Below are 18,095 nucleotides of genomic sequence, written 5' to 3' on the forward strand. Positions count from 1 at the left end.
GAGGGTCTCATGCCTATACACAAGGGTGTGTCATTGCTGTTGCTTGACCATGCATTGGTATCTGTGGTCAGTGAATGATAAAAACAAAATTTACCATCCATTGATGGATGGGAAATCCGCCATGAGGCATTTGTTTTTAGAAACTGCTGCTCACAACCAATGTTGCAATGGAGTGTCTCCATCTGCTGGTGGTATTGGAAAGGCATTAGTGCTATGACAGGGTCTGAAGAAGAAGAAGAAGAAGAAGAAGACGGAAAAAAATATATATAAAAAGAAAAAGAGAGAGAGAGAGAGAGAGACTGACTTAGTGAGCGAGTGAGTGAGAGAGTGAGAGTGAGTGAGAGTGAATGAGTGAGTGAGTGATTGAGTGAGTGAGTGAGTGAGTGAGAACAAATGAGTTAAAGCAAGTGAGTGAGAGAGATCGAATGAATGAAAGTCTGAATGACAGAAAGAAAAAAGGATGAAGAAAGAAGCATGAAGAAAAAAAAATGTATATGGAGTTGCTGACATGAGTGCAATCTACAAAGCCGTTGAGGCTGATCCTCATGGGAGGATTATTGCACCAGGACCCTTAGCACTTTTAAAATGCCATTCAATGCCACGGGCTAGATGTAAACTGCAGATGACCATGTTGTGGTAGTTACCATGGATACCCAAGTGATGTGTGAGCTAACACATAGGCCCAACAGATTCCAAGAAGGCCAGAATCACCAGCGGCACCACCATCGATTGTCAGGTCACCCGGATTCAGCAAATACCAGAGTCCAAAATGATGCAGGTTTATACTGTTAATTTTCAGTTTATCGTTACAGTTGGTGTTATTCCATGTCGGAAGGGACGCAGCTACAGCCAGTGGGGTAACTAGAGACAGGCAGGCAGCTATGTGCAACAAAGGTAGGCGTGTTGTTTTCATATGCAGATCTGAAATATTGTCTTATATGCAAGAGGAGGAGTGATGGGGGTTCAGGCAAAAGCCAGGCTATGGATTGCATTGTTAAATGCTCCATCAGAGTGCAATGGTCGCCTGTCCTTTTTTTAAGTGATGATGTGGGTTTAGCCTGTGCTGTATGTATGTATGGGTGGCTGACTGCCACCCACCCAGAGAGTGTATGGGAGGCTGGTTGGCTGCCAGCCTTCCTTCCATTCCTATGAGTAATGTGAGTGCTCATGAAGGGGACATGGTTGGGTCCACCCCTTTCCCGGTTATCCCCTCTAGGCCTTTTGGCTTAGATCAAGTGTAAAAAAAGAAAGGATCTTGCGACAGATCGCATCCTGAGGCACGTTTTTTTTTGTGTGAATACTTGCACTTGGGTGACTTGTGAGCACATACTGATACATACGTTCCCTATCTGGGGACCATAAATTAAATGGATTTTTGAGAAAGGGAGCTGATTTGGAAGCTTGCTTCTGTCGCCCTATGCATTGACCCGATGTGGCAGTATATTCGGGTAGTGAACAGTGCACCACCCCATTCCAGTGTTAAACAAGAAAGATTCTCATTTAATCCTCCGTGGGTGAGAATTTGAGTTTGAGAATTGGAGACCAAAATGATGAGTTGCACTGACTGGTTTATGAACGTCTATTCATTTAGCGTTTTAATGACCATGTTTGCACACTGATTGGTGTAAAAAAATAAAATAAAACTAAATAATAATAATCTAGCACACCTGTGCAGGTTTGACATGACATGACAGGTAGCTGTCTTGTGGGTGGTGCTGAATCCTGTTAAATGACGTGAGGGTCTCATGCCTATACACAAGGGTGTGTCATTGCTGTTGCTTGACCATGCATTGGTATCTGTGGTCAGTGAATGATAAAAACAAAATTTACCATCCATTGATGGATGGGAAATCCGCCATGAGGCATTTGTTTTTAGAAACTGCTGCTCACAACCAATGTTGCAATGGAGTGTCTCCATCTGCTGGTGGTATTGGAAAGGCATTAGTGCTATGACAGGGTCTGAAGAAGAAGAAGAAGAAGAAGAAGAAGAAGACGGAAAAAAATATATATAAAAAGAAAAAGAGAGAGAGAGAGAGAGAGAGACTGACTTAGTGAGCGAGTGAGTGAGAGAGTGAGAGTGAGTGAGAGTGAATGAGTGAGTGAGTGATTGAGTGAGTGAGTGAGTGAGTGAGAACAAATGAGTTAAAGCAAGTGAGTGAGAGAGATCGAATGAATGAAAGTCTGAATGACAGAAAGAAAAAAGGATGAAGAAAGAAGCATGAAGAAAAAAAAATGTATATGGAGTTGCTGACATGAGTGCAATCTACAAAGCCGTTGAGGCTGATCCTCATGGGAGGATTATTGCACCAGGACCCTTAGCACTTTTAAAATGCCATTCAATGCCACGGGCTAGATGTAAACTGCAGATGACCATGTTGTGGTAGTTACCATGGATACCCAAGTGATGTGTGAGCTAACACATAGGCCCAACAGATTCCAAGAAGGCCAGAATCACCAGCGGCACCACCATCGATTGTCAGGTCACCCGGATTCAGCAAATACCAGAGTCCAAAATGATGCAGGTTTATACTGTTAATTTTCAGTTTATCGTTACAGTTGGTGTTATTCCATGTCGGAAGGGACGCAGCTACAGCCAGTGGGGTAACTAGAGACAGGCAGGCAGCTATGTGCAACAAAGGTAGGCGTGTTGTTTTCATATGCAGATCTGAAATATTGTCTTATATGCAAGAGGAGGAGTGATGGGGGTTCAGGCAAAAGCCAGGCTATGGATTGCATTGCTAAATGCTCCATCAGAGTGCAATGGTCGCCTGTCCTTTTTTTAAGTGATGATGTGGGTTTAGCCTGTGCTGTATGTATGTATGGGTGGCTGACTGCCACCCACCCAGAGAGTGTATGGGAGGCTGGTTGGCTGCCAGCCTTCCTTCCATTCCTATGAGTAATGTGAGTGCTCATGAAGGGGACATGGTTGGGTCCACCCCTTTCCCGGTTATCCCCTCTAGGCCTTTTGGCTTAGATCAAGTGTAAAAAAAGAAAGGATCTTGCGACAGATCGCATCCTGAGGCACGTTTTTTTTTGTGTGAATACTTGCACTTGGGTGACTTGTGAGCACATACTGATACATACGTTCCCTATCTGGGGACCATAAATTAAATGGATTTTTGAGAAAGGGAGCTGATTTGGAAGCTTGCTTCTGTCGCCCTATGCATTGACCCGATGTGGCAGTATATTCGGGTAGTGAACAGTGCACCACCCCATTCCAGTGTTAAACAAGAAAGATTCTCATTTAATCCTCCGTGGGTGAGAATTTGAGTTTGAGAATTGGAGACCAAAATGATGAGTTGCACTGACTGGTTTATGAACGTCTATTCATTTAGCGTTTTAATGACCATGTTTGCACACTGATTGGTGTAAAAAAATAAAATAAAACTAAATAATAATAATCTAGCACACCTGTGCAGGTTTGACATGACATGACAGGTAGCTGTCTTGTGGGTGGTGCTGAATCCTGTTAAATGACGTGAGGGTCTCATGCCTATACACAAGGGTGTGTCATTGCTGTTGCTTGACCATGCATTGGTATCTGTGGTCAGTGAATGATAAAAACAAAATTTACCATCCATTGATGGATGGGAAATCCGCCATGAGGCATTTGTTTTTAGAAACTGCTGCTCACAACCAATGTTGCAATGGAGTGTCTCCATCTGCTGGTGGTATTGGAAAGGCATTAGTGCTATGACAGGGTCTGAAGAAGAAGAAGAAGAAGAAGAAGAAGAAGACGGAAAAAAATATATATAAAAAGAAAAAGAGAGAGAGAGAGAGAGAGACTGACTTAGTGAGCGAGTGAGTGAGAGAGTGAGAGTGAGTGAGAGTGAATGAGTGAGTGAGTGATTGAGTGAGTGAGTGAGTGAGTGAGAACAAATGAGTTAAAGCAAGTGAGTGAGAGAGATCGAATGAATGAAAGTCTGAATGACAGAAAGAAAAAAGGATGAAGAAAGAAGCATGAAGAAAAAAAAATGTATATGGAGTTGCTGACATGAGTGCAATCTACAAAGCCGTTGAGGCTGATCCTCATGGGAGGATTATTGCACCAGGACCCTTAGCACTTTTAAAATGCCATTCAATGCCACGGGCTAGATGTAAACTGCAGATGACCATGTTGTGGTAGTTACCATGGATACCCAAGTGATGTGTGAGCTAACACATAGGCCCAACAGATTCCAAGAAGGCCAGAATCACCAGCGGCACCACCATCGATTGTCAGGTCACCCGGATTCAGCAAATACCAGAGTCCAAAATGATGCAGGTTTATACTGTTAATTTTCAGTTTATCGTTACAGTTGGTGTTATTCCATGTCGGAAGGGACGCAGCTACAGCCAGTGGGGTAACTAGAGACAGGCAGGCAGCTATGTGCAACAAAGGTAGGCGTGTTGTTTTCATATGCAGATCTGAAATATTGTCTTATATGCAAGAGGAGGAGTGATGGGGGTTCAGGCAAAAGCCAGGCTATGGATTGCATTGCTAAATGCTCCATCAGAGTGCAATGGTCGCCTGTCCTTTTTTTAAGTGATGATGTGGGTTTAGCCTGTGCTGTATGTATGTATGGGTGGCTGACTGCCACCCACCCAGAGAGTGTATGGGAGGCTGGTTGGCTGCCAGCCTTCCTTCCATTCCTATGAGTAATGTGAGTGCTCATGAAGGGGACATGGTTGGGTCCACCCCTTTCCCGGTTATCCCCTCTAGGCCTTTTGGCTTAGATCAAGTGTAAAAAAAGAAAGGATCTTGCGACAGATCGCATCCTGAGGCACGTTTTTTTTTGTGTGAATACTTGCACTTGGGTGACTTGTGAGCACATACTGATACATACGTTCCCTATCTGGGGACCATAAATTAAATGGATTTTTGAGAAAGGGAGCTGATTTGGAAGCTTGCTTCTGTCGCCCTATGCATTGACCCGATGTGGCAGTATATTCGGGTAGTGAACAGTGCACCACCCCATTCCAGTGTTAAACAAGAAAGATTCTCATTTAATCCTCCGTGGGTGAGAATTTGAGTTTGAGAATTGGAGACCAAAATGATGAGTTGCACTGACTGGTTTATGAACGTCTATTCATTTAGCGTTTTAATGACCATGTTTGCACACTGATTGGTGTAAAAAAATAAAATAAAACTAAATAATAATAATCTAGCACACCTGTGCAGGTTTGACATGACATGACAGGTAGCTGTCTTGTGGGTGGTGCTGAATCCTGTTAAATGACGTGAGGGTCTCATGCCTATACACAAGGGTGTGTCATTGCTGTTGCTTGACCATGCATTGGTATCTGTGGTCAGTGAATGATAAAAACAAAATTTACCATCCATTGATGGATGGGAAATCCGCCATGAGGCATTTGTTTTTAGAAACTGCTGCTCACAACCAATGTTGCAATGGAGTGTCTCCATCTGCTGGTGGTATTGGAAAGGCATTAGTGCTATGACAGGGTCTGAAGAAGAAGAAGAAGAAGAAGAAGAAGAAGAAGAAGAAGACGGAAAAAAATATATATAAAAAGAAAAAGAGAGAGAGAGAGAGAGAGACTGACTTAGTGAGCGAGTGAGTGAGAGAGTGAGAGTGAGTGAGAGTGAATGAGTGAGTGAGTGATTGAGTGAGTGAGTGAGTGAGAACAAATGAGTTAAAGCAAGTGAGTGAGAGAGATCGAATGAATGAAAGTCTGAATGACAGAAAGAAAAAAGGATGAAGAAAGAAGCATGAAGAAAAAAAAATGTATATGGAGTTGCTGACATGAGTGCAATCTACAAAGCCGTTGAGGCTGATCCTCATGGGAGGATTATTGCACCAGGACCCTTAGCACTTTTAAAATGCCATTCAATGCCACGGGCTAGATGTAAACTGCAGATGACCATGTTGTGGTAGTTACCATGGATACCCAAGTGATGTGTGAGCTAACACATAGGCCCAACAGATTCCAAGAAGGCCAGAATCACCAGCGGCACCACCATCGATTGTCAGGTCACCCGGATTCAGCAAATACCAGAGTCCAAAATGATGCAGGTTTATACTGTTAATTTTCAGTTTATCGTTACAGTTGGTGTTATTCCATGTCGGAAGGGACGCAGCTACAGCCAGTGGGGTAACTAGAGACAGGCAGGCAGCTATGTGCAACAAAGGTAGGCGTGTTGTTTTCATATGCAGATCTGAAATATTGTCTTATATGCAAGAGGAGGAGTGATGGGGGTTCAGGCAAAAGCCAGGCTATGGATTGCATTGCTAAATGCTCCATCAGAGTGCAATGGTCGCCTGTCCTTTTTTTAAGTGATGATGTGGGTTTAGCCTGTGCTGTATGTATGTATGGGTGGCTGACTGCCACCCACCCAGAGAGTGTATGGGAGGCTGGTTGGCTGCCAGCCTTCCTTCCATTCCTATGAGTAATGTGAGTGCTCATGTAGGGGACATGGTTGGGTCCACCCCTTTCCCGGTTATCCCCTCTAGGCCTTTTGGCTTAGATCAAGTGTAAAAAAAGAAAGGATCTTGCGACAGATCGCATCCTGAGGCACGTTTTTTTTTGTGTGAATACTTGCACTTGGGTGACTTGTGAGCACATACTGATACATACGTTCCCTATCTGGGGACCATAAATTAAATGGATTTTTGAGAAAGGGAGCTGATTTGGAAGCTTGCTTCTGTCGCCCTATGCATTGACCCGATGTGGCAGTATATTCGGGTAGTGAACAGTGCACCACCCCATTCCAGTGTTAAACAAGAAAGATTCTCATTTAATCCTCCGTGGGTGAGAATTTGAGTTTGAGAATTGGAGACCAAAATGATGAGTTGCACTGACTGGTTTATGAACGTCTATTCATTTAGCGTTTTAATGACCATGTTTGCACACTGATTGGTGTAAAAAAATAAAATAAAACTAAATAATAATAATCTAGCACACCTGTGCAGGTTTGACATGACATGACAGGTAGCTGTCTTGTGGGTGGTGCTGAATCCTGTTAAATGACGTGAGGGTCTCATGCCTATACACAAGGGTGTGTCATTGCTGTTGCTTGACCATGCATTGGTATCTGTGGTCAGTGAATGATAAAAACAAAATTTACCATCCATTGATGGATGGGAAATCCGCCATGAGGCATTTGTTTTTAGAAACTGCTGCTCACAACCAATGTTGCAATGGAGTGTCTCCATCTGCTGGTGGTATTGGAAAGGCATTAGTGCTATGACAGGGTCTGAAGAAGAAGAAGAAGAAGAAGAAGAAGAAGAAGAAGACGGAAAAAAATATATATAAAAAGAAAAAGAGAGAGAGAGAGAGAGAGACTGACTTAGTGAGCGAGTGAGTGAGAGAGTGAGAGTGAGTGAGAGTGAATGAGTGAGTGAGTGATTGAGTGAGTGAGTGAGTGAGTGAGAACAAATGAGTTAAAGCAAGTGAGTGAGAGAGATCGAATGAATGAAAGTCTGAATGACAGAAAGAAAAAAGGATGAAGAAAGAAGCATGAAGAAAAAAAAATGTATATGGAGTTGCTGACATGAGTGCAATCTACAAAGCCGTTGAGGCTGATCCTCATGGGAGGATTATTGCACCAGGACCCTTAGCACTTTTAAAATGCCATTCAATGCCACGGGCTAGATGTAAACTGCAGATGACCATGTTGTGGTAGTTACCATGGATACCCAAGTGATGTGTGAGCTAACACATAGGCCCAACAGATTCCAAGAAGGCCAGAATCACCAGCGGCACCACCATCGATTGTCAGGTCACCCGGATTCAGCAAATACCAGAGTCCAAAATGATGCAGGTTTATACTGTTAATTTTCAGTTTATCGTTACAGTTGGTGTTATTCCATGTCGGAAGGGACGCAGCTACAGCCAGTGGGGTAACTAGAGACAGGCAGGCAGCTATGTGCAACAAAGGTAGGCGTGTTGTTTTCATATGCAGATCTGAAATATTGTCTTATATGCAAGAGGAGGAGTGATGGGGGTTCAGGCAAAAGCCAGGCTATGGATTGCATTGCTAAATGCTCCATCAGAGTGCAATGGTCGCCTGTCCTTTTTTTAAGTGATGATGTGGGTTTAGCCTGTGCTGTATGTATGTATGGGTGGCTGACTGCCACCCACCCAGAGAGTGTATGGGAGGCTGGTTGGCTGCCAGCCTTCCTTCCATTCCTATGAGTAATGTGAGTGCTCATGAAGGGGACATGGTTGGGTCCACCCCTTTCCCGGTTATCCCCTTTAGGCCTTTTGGCTTAGATCAAGTGTAAAAAAAGAAAGGATCTTGCGACAGATCGCATCCTGAGGCACGTTTTTTTTTGTGTGAATACTTGCACTTGGGTGACTTGTGAGCACATACTGATACATACGTTCCCTATCTGGGGACCATAAATTAAATGGATTTTTGAGAAAGGGAGCTGATTTGGAAGCTTGCTTCTGTCGCCCTATGCATTGACCCGATGTGGCAGTATATTCGGGTAGTGAACAGTGCACCACCCCATTCCAGTGTTAAACAAGAAAGATTCTCATTTAATCCTCCGTGGGTGAGAATTTGAGTTTGAGAATTGGAGACCAAAATGATGAGTTGCACTGACTGGTTTATGAACGTCTATTCATTTAGCGTTTTAATGACCATGTTTGCACACTGATTGGTGTAAAAAAATAAAATAAAACTAAATAATAATAATCTAGCACACCTGTGCAGGTTTGACATGACATGACAGGTAGCTGTCTTGTGGGTGGTGCTGAATCCTGTTAAATGACGTGAGGGTCTCATGCCTATACACAAGGGTGTGTCATTGCTGTTGCTTGACCATGCATTGGTATCTGTGGTCAGTGAATGATAAAAACAAAATTTACCATCCATTGATGGATGGGAAATCCGCCATGAGGCATTTGTTTTTAGAAACTGCTGCTCACAACCAATGTTGCAATGGAGTGTCTCCGTCTGCTGGTGGTATTGGAAAGGCATTAGTGCTATGACAGGGTCTGAAGAAGAAGAAGAAGAAGAAGAAGACGGAAAAAAATATATATAAAAAGAAAAAGAGAGAGAGAGAGAGAGAGACTGACTTAGTGAGCGAGTGAGTGAGAGAGTGAGAGTGAGTGAGAGTGAATGAGTGAGTGAGTGATTGAGTGAGTGAGTGAGTGAGTGAGAACAAATGAGTTAAAGCAAGTGAGTGAGAGAGATCGAATGAATGAAAGTCTGAATGACAGAAAGAAAAAAGGATGAAGAAAGAAGCATGAAGAAAAAAAAATGTATATGGAGTTGCTGACATGAGTGCAATCTACAAAGCCGTTGAGGCTGATCCTCATGGGAGGATTATTGCACCAGGACCCTTAGCACTTTTAAAATGCCATTCAATGCCACGGGCTAGATGTAAACTGCAGATGACCATGTTGTGGTAGTTACCATGGATACCCAAGTGATGTGTGAGCTAACACATAGGCCCAACAGATTCCAAGAAGGCCAGAATCACCAGCGGCACCACCATCGGTTGTCAGGTCACCCGGATTCAGCAAATACCAGAGTCCAAAATGATGCAGGTTTATACTGTTAATTTTCAGTTTATCGTTACAGTTGGTGTTATTCCATGTCGGAAGGGACGCAGCTACAGCCAGTGGGGTAACTAGAGACAGGCAGGCAGCTATGTGCAACAAAGGTAGGCGTGTTGTTTTCATATGCAGATCTGAAATATTGTCTTATATGCAAGAGGAGGAGTGATGGGGGTTCAGGCAAAAGCCAGGCTATGGATTGCATTGCTAAATGCTCCATCAGAGTGCAATGGTCGCCTGTCCTTTTTTTAAGTGATGATGTGGGTTTAGCCTGTGCTGTATGTATGTATGGGTGGCTGACTGCCACCCACCCAGAGAGTGTATGGGAGGCTGGTTGGCTGCCAGCCTTCCTTCCATTCCTATGAGTAATGTGAGTGCTCATGAAGGGGACATGGTTGGGTCCACCCCTTTCCCGGTTATCCCCTCTAGGCCTTTTGGCTTAGATCAAGTGTAAAAAAAGAAAGGATCTTGCGACAGATCGCATCGTGAGGCACGTTTTTTTTTGTGTGAATACTTGCACTTGGGTGACTTGTGAGCACATACTGATACATACGTTCCCTATCTGGGGACCATAAATTAAATGGATTTTTGAGAAAGGGAGCTGATTTGGAAGCTTGCTTCTGTCGCCCTATGCATTGACCCGATGTGGCAGTATATTCGGGTAGTGAACAGTGCACCACCCCATTCCAGTGTTAAACAAGAAAGATTCTCATTTAATCCTCCGTGGGTGAGAATTTGAGTTTGAGAATTGGAGACCAAAATGATGAGTTGCACTGACTGGTTTATGAACGTCTATTCATTTAGCGTTTTAATGACCATGTTTGCACACTGATTGGTGTAAAAAAATAAAATAAAACTAAATAATAATAATCTAGCACACCTGTGCAGGTTTGACATGACATGACAGGTAGCTGTCTTGTGGGTGGTGCTGAATCCTGTTAAATGACGTGAGGGTCTCATGCCTATACACAAGGGTGTGTCATTGCTGTTGCTTGACCATGCATTGGTATCTGTGGTCAGTGAATGATAAAAACAAAATTTACCATCCATTGATGGATGGGAAATCCGCCATGAGGCATTTGTTTTTAGAAACTGCTGCTCACAACCAATGTTGCAATGGAGTGTCTCCATCTGCTGGTGGTATTGGAAAGGCATTAGTGCTATGACAGGGTCTGAAGAAGAAGAAGAAGAAGAAGAAGAAGAAGACGGAAAAAAATATATATAAAAAGAAAAAGAGAGAGAGAGAGAGAGAGACTGACTTAGTGAGCGAGTGAGTGAGAGAGTGAGAGTGAGTGAGAGTGAATGAGTGAGTGAGTGATTGAGTGAGTGAGTGAGTGAGTGAGAACAAATGAGTTAAAGCAAGTGAGTGAGAGAGATCGAATGAATGAAAGTCTGAATGACAGAAAGAAAAAAGGATGAAGAAAGAAGCATGAAGAAAAAAAAATGTATATGGAGTTGCTGACATGAGTGCAATCTACAAAGCCGTTGAGGCTGATCCTCATGGGAGGATTATTGCACCAGGACCCTTAGCACTTTTAAAATGCCATTCAATGCCACGGGCTAGATGTAAACTGCAGATGACCATGTTGTGGTAGTTACCATGGATACCCAAGTGATGTGTGAGCTAACACATAGGCCCAACAGATTCCAAGAAGGCCAGAATCACCAGCGGCACCACCATCGATTGTCAGGTCACCCGGATTCAGCAAATACCAGAGTCCAAAATGATGCAGGTTTATACTGTTAATTTTCAGTTTATCGTTACAGTTGGTGTTATTCCATGTCGGAAGGGACGCAGCTACAGCCAGTGGGGTAACTAGAGACAGGCAGGCAGCTATGTGCAACAAAGGTAGGCGTGTTGTTTTCATATGCAGATCTGAAATATTGTCTTATATGCAAGAGGAGGAGTGATGGGGGTTCAGGCAAAAGCCAGGCTATGGATTGCATTGCTAAATGCTCCATCAGAGTGCAATGGTCGCCTGTCCTTTTTTTAAGTGATGATGTGGGTTTAGCCTGTGCTGTATGTATGTATGGGTGGCTGACTGCCACCCACCCAGAGAGTGTATGGGAGGCTGGTTGGCTGCCAGCCTTCCTTCCATTCCTATGAGTAATGTGAGTGCTCATGAAGGGGACATGGTTGGGTCCACCCCTTTCCCGGTTATCCCCTCTAGGCCTTTTGGCTTAGATCAAGTGTAAAAAAAGAAAGGATCTTGCGACAGATCGCATCCTGAGGCACGTTTTTTTTTGTGTGAATACTTGCACTTGGGTGACTTGTGAGCACATACTGATACATACGTTCCCTATCTGGGGACCATAAATTAAATGGATTTTTGAGAAAGGGAGCTGATTTGGAAGCTTGCTTCTGTCGCCCTATGCATTGACCCGATGTGGCAGTATATTCGGGTAGTGAACAGTGCACCACCCCATTCCAGTGTTAAACAAGAAAGATTCTCATTTAATCCTCCGTGGGTGAGAATTTGAGTTTGAGAATTGGAGACCAAAATGATGAGTTGCACTGACTGGTTTATGAACGTCTATTCATTTAGCGTTTTAATGACCATGTTTGCACACTGATTGGTGTAAAAAAATAAAATAAAACTAAATAATAATAATCTAGCACACCTGTGCAGGTTTGACATGACATGACAGGTAGCTGTCTTGTGGGTGGTGCTGAATCCTGTTAAATGACGTGAGGGTCTCATGCCTATACACAAGGGTGTGTCATTGCTGTTGCTTGACCATGCATTGGTATCTGTGGTCAGTGAATGATAAAAACAAAATTTACCATCCATTGATGGATGGGAAATCCGCCATGAGGCATTTGTTTTTAGAAACTGCTGCTCACAACCAATGTTGCAATGGAGTGTCTCCATCTGCTGGTGGTATTGGAAAGGCATTAGTGCTATGACAGGGTCTGAAGAAGAAGAAGAAGAAGAAGAAGAAGACGGAAAAAAATATATATAAAAAGAAAAAGAGAGAGAGAGAGAGAGAGACTGACTTAGTGAGCGAGTGAGTGAGAGAGTGAGAGTGAGTGAGAGTGAATGAGTGAGTGAGTGATTGAGTGAGTGAGTGAGTGAGTGAGAACAAATGAGTTAAAGCAAGTGAGTGAGAGAGATCGAATGAATGAAAGTCTGAATGACAGAAAGAAAAAAGGATGAAGAAAGAAGCATGAAGAAAAAAAAATGTATATGGAGTTGCTGACATGAGTGCAATCTACAAAGCCGTTGAGGCTGATCCTCATGGGAGGATTATTGCACCAGGACCCTTAGCACTTTTAAAATGCCATTCAATGCCACGGGCTAGATGTAAACTGCAGATGACCATGTTGTGGTAGTTACCATGGATACCCAAGTGATGTGTGAGCTAACACATAGGCCCAACAGATTCCAAGAAGGCCAGAATCACCAGCGGCACCACCATCGATTGTCAGGTCACCCGGATTCAGCAAATACCAGAGTCCAAAATGATGCAGGTTTATACTGTTAATTTTCAGTTTATCGTTACAGTTGGTGTTATTCCATGTCGGAAGGGACGCAGCTACAGCCAGTGGGGTAACTAGAGACAGGCAGGCAGCTATGTGCAACAAAGGTAGGCGTGTTGTTTTCATATGCAGATCTGAAATATTGTCTTATATGCAAGAGGAGGAGTGATGGGGGTTCAGGCAAAAGCCAGGCTATGGATTGCATTGCTAAATGCTCCATCAGAGTGCAATGGTCGCCTGTCCTTTTTTTAAGTGATGATGTGGGTTTAGCCTGTGCTGTATGTATGTATGGGTGGCTGACTGCCACCCACCCAGAGAGTGTATGGGAGGCTGGTTGGCTGCCAGCCTTCCTTCCATTCCTATGAGTAATGTGAGTGCTCATGAAGGGGACATGGTTGGGTCCACCCCTTTCCCGGTTATCCCCTCTAGGCCTTTTGGCTTAGATCAAGTGTAAAAAAAGAAAGGATCTTGCGACAGATCGCATCCTGAGGCACGTTTTTTTTTGTGTGAATACTTGCACTTGGGTGACTTGTGAGCACATACTGATACATACGTTCCCTATCTGGGGACCATAAATTAAATGGATTTTTGAGAAAGGGAGCTGATTTGGAAGCTTGCTTCTGTCGCCCTATGCATTGACCCGATGTGGCAGTATATTCGGGTAGTGAACAGTGCACCACCCCATTCCAGTGTTAAACAAGAAAGATTCTCATTTAATCCTCCGTGGGTGAGAATTTGAGTTTGAGAATTGGAGACCAAAATGATGAGTTGCACTGACTGGTTTATGAACGTCTATTCATTTAGCGTTTTAATGACCATGTTTGCACACTGATTGGTGTAAAAAAATAAAATAAAACTAAATAATAATAATCTAGCACACCTGTGCAGGTTTGACATGACATGACAGGTAGCTGTCTTGTGGGTGGTGCTGAATCCTGTTAAATGACGTGAGGGTCTCATGCCTATACACAAGGGTGTGTCATTGCTGTTGCTTGACCATGCATTGGTATCTGTGGTCAGTGAATGATAAAAACAAAATTTACCATCCATTGATGGATGGGAAATCCGCCATGAGGCATTTGTTTTTAGAAACTGCTGCTCACAACCAATGTTGCAATGGAGTGTCTCCATCTGCTGGTGGTATTGGAAAGGCATTAGTGCTATGACAGGGTCTGAAGAAGAAGAAGAAGAAGACGGAAAAAAATATATATAAAAAGAAAAAGAGAGAGAGAGAGAGAGAGACTGACTTAGTGAGCGAGTGAGTGAGAGAGTGAGAGTGAGTGAGAGTGAATGAGTGAGTGAGTGATTGAGTGAGTGAGTGAGTGAGTGAGAACAAATGAGTTAAAGCAAGTGAGTGAGAGAGATCGAATGAATGAAAGTCTGAATGACAGAAAGAAAAAAGGATGAAGAAAGAAGCATGAAGAAAAAAAAATGTATATGGAGTTGCTGACATGAGTGCAATCTACAAAGCCGTTGAGGCTGATCCTCATGGGAGGATTATTGCACCAGGACCCTTAGCACTTTTAAAATGCCATTCAATGCCACGGGCTAGATGTAAACTGCAGATGACCATGTTGTGGTAGTTACCATGGATACCCAAGTGATGTGTGAGCTAACACATAGGCCCAACAGATTCCAAGAAGGCCAGAATCACCAGCGGCACCACCATCGATTGTCAGGTCACCCGGATTCAGCAAATACCAGAGTCCAAAATGATGCAGGTTTATACTGTTAATTTTCAGTTTATCGTTACAGTTGGTGTTATTCCATGTCGGAAGGGACGCAGCTACAGCCAGTGGGGTAACTAGAGACAGGCAGGCAGCTATGTGCAACAAAGGTAGGCGTGTTGTTTTCATATGCAGATCTGAAATATTGTCTTATATGCAAGAGGAGGAGTGATGGGGGTTCAGGCAAAAGCCAGGCTATGGATTGCATTGCTAAATGCTCCATCAGAGTGCAATGGTCGCCTGTCCTTTTTTTAAGTGATGATGTGGGTTTAGCCTGTGCTGTATGTATGTATGGGTGGCTGACTGCCACCCACCCAGAGAGTGTATGGGAGGCTGGTTGGCTGCCAGCCTTCCTTCCATTCCTATGAGTAATGTGAGTGCTCATGAAGGGGACATGGTTGGGTCCACCCCTTTCCCGGTTATCCCCTCTAGGCCTTTTGGCTTAGATCAAGTGTAAAAAAAGAAAGGATCTTGCGACAGATCGCATCCTGAGGCACGTTTTTTTTTGTGTGAATACTTGCACTTGGGTGACTTGTGAGCACATACTGATACATACGTTCCCTATCTGGGGACCATAAATTAAATGGATTTTTGAGAAAGGGAGCTGATTTGGAAGCTTGCTTCTGTCGCCCTATGCATTGACCCGATGTGGCAGTATATTCGGGTAGTGAACAGTGCACCACCCCATTCCAGTGTTAAACAAGAAAGATTCTCATTTAATCCTCCGTGGGTGAGAATTTGAGTTTGAGAATTGGAGACCAAAATGATGAGTTGCACTGACTGGTTTATGAACGTCTATTCATTTAGCGTTTTAATGACCATGTTTGCACACTGATTGGTGTAAAAAAATAAAATAAAACTAAATAATAATAATCTAGCACACCTGTGCAGGTTTGACATGACATGACAGGTAGCTGTCTTGTGGGTGGTGCTGAATCCTGTTAAATGACGTGAGGGTCTCATGCCTATACACAAGGGTGTGTCATTGCTGTTGCTTGACCATGCATTGGTATCTGTGGTCAGTGAATGATAAAAACAAAATTTACCATCCGTTGATGGATGGGAAATCCGCCATGAGGCATTTGTTTTTAGAAACTGCTGCTCACAACCAATGTTGCAATGGAGTGTCTCCATCTGCTGGTGGTATTGGAAAGGCATTAGTGCTATGACAGGGTCTGAAGAAGAAGAAGAAGAAGAAGAAGAAGAAGAAGAAGAAGACGGAAAAAAATATATATAAAAAGAAAAAGAGAGAGAGAGAGAGAGAGAGACTGACTTAGTGAGCGAGTGAGTGAGAGAGTGAGAGTGAGTGAGAGTGAATGAGTGAGTGAGTGATTGAGTGAGTGAGTGAGTGAGTGAGAACAAATGAGTTAAAGCAAGTGAGTGAGAGAGATCGAATGAATGAAAGTCTGAATGACAGAAAGAAAAAAGGATGAAGAAAGAAGCATGAAGAAAAAAAAATGTATATGGAGTTGCTGACATGAGTGCAATCTACAAAGCCGTTGAGGCTGATCCTCATGGGAGGATTATTGCACCAGGACCCTTAGCACTTTTAAAATGCCATTCAATGCCACGGGCTAGATGTAAACTGCAGATGACCATGTTGTGGTAGTTACCATGGATACCCAAGTGATGTGTGAGCTAACACATAGGCCCAACAGATTCCAAGAAGGCCAGAATCACCAGCGGCACCACCATCGATTGTCAGGTCACCCGGATTCAGCAAATACCAGAGTCCAAAATGATGCAGGTTTATACTGTTAATTTTCAGTTTATCGTTACAGTTGGTGTTATTCCATGTCGGAAGGGACGCAGCTACAGCCAGTGGGGTAACTAGAGACAGGCAGGCAGCTATGTGCAACAAAGGTAGGCGTGTTGTTTTCATATGCAGATCTGAAATATTGTCTTATATGCAAGAGGAGGAGTGATGGGGGTTCAGGCAAAAGCCAGGCTATGGATTGCATTGCTAAATGCTCCATCAGAGTGCAATGGTCGCCTGTCCTTTTTTTAAGTGATGATGTGGGTTTAGCCTGTGCTGTATGTATGTATGGGTGGCTGACTGCCACCCACCCAGAGAGTGTATGGGAGGCTGGTTGGCTGCCAGCCTTCCTTCCATTCCTATGAGTAATGTGAGTGCTCATGAAGGGGACATGGTTGGGTCCACCCCTTTCCCGGTTATCCCCTCTAGGCCTTTTGGCTTAGATCAAGTGTAAAAAAAGAAAGGATCTTGCGACAGATCGCATCCTGAGGCACGTTTTTTTTTGTGTGAATACTTGCACTTGGGTGACTTGTGAGCACATACTGATACATACGTTCCCTATCTGGGGACCATAAATTAAATGGATTTTTGAGAAAGGGAGCTGATTTGGAAGCTTGCTTCTGTCGCCCTATGCATTGACCCGATGTGGCAGTATATTCGGGTAGTGAACAGTGCACCACCCCATTCCAGTGTTAAACAAGAAAGATTCTCATTTAATCCTCCGTGGGTGAGAATTTGAGTTTGAGAATTGGAGACCAAAATGATGAGTTGCACTGACTGGTTTATGAACGTCTATTCATTTAGCGTTTTAATGACCATGTTTGCACACTGATTGGTGTAAAAAAATAAAATAAAACTAAATAATAATAATCTAGCACACCTGTGCAGGTTTGACATGACATGACAGGTAGCTGTCTTGTGGGTGGTGCTGAATCCTGTTAAATGACGTGAGGGTCTCATGCCTATACACAAGGGTGTGTCATTGCTGTTGCTTGACCATGCATTGGTATCTGTGGTCAGTGAATGATAAAAACAAAATTTACCATCCATTGATGGATGGGAAATCCGCCATGAGGCATTTGTTTTTAGAAACTGCTGCTCACAACCAATGTTGCAATGGAGTGTCTCCATCTGCTGGTGGTATTGGAAAGGCATTAGTGCTATGACAGGGTCTGAAGAAGAAGAAGAAGAAGAAGAAGAAGACGGAAAAAAATATATATAAAAAGAAAAAGAGAGAGAGAGAGAGACTGACTTAGTGAGCGAGTGAGTGAGAGAGTGAGAGTGAGTGAGAGTGAATGAGTGAGTGAGTGAGTGAGTGAGTGAGTGAGTGAGAACAAATGAGTTAAAGCAAGTGAGTGAGAGAGATCGAATGAATGAAAGTCTGAATGACAGAAAGAAAAAAGGATGAAGAAAGAAGCATGAAGAAAAAAAAATGTATATGGAGTTGCTGACATGAGTGCAATCTACAAAGCCGTTGAGGCTGATCCTCATGGGAGGATTATTGCACCAGGACCCTTAGCACTTTTAAAATGCCATTCAATGCCACGGGCTAGATGTAAACTGCAGATGACCATGTTGTGGTAGTTACCATGGATACCCAAGTGATGTGTGAGCTAACACATAGGCC

General features: G+C 43.4%; 10 pseudogenes; all 10 read left to right on the forward strand.

Moving 5' to 3' along the window:
• The first annotated feature begins 1,205 nt into the window (after positions 1-1,205).
• On the forward strand, positions 1,206-1,469 carry LOC130329349 (U2 spliceosomal RNA; annotated as a pseudogene).
• Positions 1,470-2,949: 1,480 nt separating this feature from the next.
• LOC130329351 (U2 spliceosomal RNA) lies at positions 2,950-3,213 on the forward strand (annotated as a pseudogene).
• Positions 3,214-4,691: 1,478 nt separating this feature from the next.
• Positions 4,692-4,955, forward strand: LOC130329352 (U2 spliceosomal RNA; annotated as a pseudogene).
• A 1,483-nt stretch (positions 4,956-6,438) lies between these two features.
• LOC130329353 (U2 spliceosomal RNA) lies at positions 6,439-6,702 on the forward strand (annotated as a pseudogene).
• A 1,484-nt stretch (positions 6,703-8,186) lies between these two features.
• On the forward strand, positions 8,187-8,450 carry LOC130329315 (U2 spliceosomal RNA; annotated as a pseudogene).
• A 1,472-nt stretch (positions 8,451-9,922) lies between these two features.
• On the forward strand, positions 9,923-10,186 carry LOC130329280 (U2 spliceosomal RNA; annotated as a pseudogene).
• Positions 10,187-11,664: 1,478 nt separating this feature from the next.
• On the forward strand, positions 11,665-11,928 carry LOC130329354 (U2 spliceosomal RNA; annotated as a pseudogene).
• Positions 11,929-13,403: 1,475 nt separating this feature from the next.
• On the forward strand, positions 13,404-13,667 carry LOC130329143 (U2 spliceosomal RNA; annotated as a pseudogene).
• Positions 13,668-15,133: 1,466 nt separating this feature from the next.
• LOC130329144 (U2 spliceosomal RNA) lies at positions 15,134-15,397 on the forward strand (annotated as a pseudogene).
• Positions 15,398-16,886: 1,489 nt separating this feature from the next.
• Positions 16,887-17,150, forward strand: LOC130329145 (U2 spliceosomal RNA; annotated as a pseudogene).
• Positions 17,151-18,095: the final 945 nt, after the last annotated feature.

This window comes from Hyla sarda, unplaced genomic scaffold (assembly GCF_029499605.1).
Source record: "Hyla sarda isolate aHylSar1 unplaced genomic scaffold, aHylSar1.hap1 scaffold_316, whole genome shotgun sequence".
Lineage (NCBI taxonomy): Eukaryota > Metazoa > Chordata > Amphibia > Anura > Hylidae > Hyla > Hyla sarda.